The following is a 678-nucleotide window of genomic DNA, read 5'->3' on the forward strand; positions in this document are numbered from 1 at the left end:
AGCGGGGCCAGAGGAGGCCACGGAGATGCTGGGGGGGCTGGAGCCCCCCTGTGAGGACAGGCTGGGAGAGTTGGGGGGTTCAGCTGGAGGAGAGAAGGCTCCGGGGAGACCTTAGAGCGGCCCCCCAGGGCTGAAAGGGGCTGCAGGAAAGGGGGGGGGATAGGACGAGGGGGAAGGGGTTTAACCTGAGAGAGGGGAGATTCAGGTGAGATCTAAGGCAGAAATTCTCCCCAGCACAGGCTGCCCAGAGAAGCTGGGGCTGCCCCCTCCCTGGCAGGGTTCAAGGCCGCGTTGGACGGGGCTTTGGGCAACCTGGGCTGGGGGAAGGTGGCCCTGCCCGGGGCAGGGGGTGGCACTGGGTGGGCTGTAAGGTCCCTCCCAACCCAAACCGCTCTGTGATGATTTGATGATGATGATGACTTTGAGCCCTGCTGCAATCACATTCCGGTTGCGTCCCAAGAAAGAGCAATGCATTTTTCTCACCGCTTTTTCTGATTTTTAAACCAACAAGAAGAAGGTGGGTCACTGAGACTCTGCCAGGGAGTGACACGGCTGTCCCTGGCCATGCAAAGCTTTGCAGAGGGACAGACAGAACGACAGCACCTCTCGGGGCCAGCGAGGTGCACAGGGAAGAGACAGCAATCTTCCATCATGTCCATAAAGGGCAGCCAAGTCACA

This window comes from Athene cunicularia (genome assembly GCF_003259725.1).
Source record: "Athene cunicularia isolate RWA chromosome 25 unlocalized genomic scaffold, athCun1 chr25_part1, whole genome shotgun sequence".
Taxonomy (NCBI): Eukaryota; Metazoa; Chordata; class Aves; order Strigiformes; family Strigidae; genus Athene; species Athene cunicularia.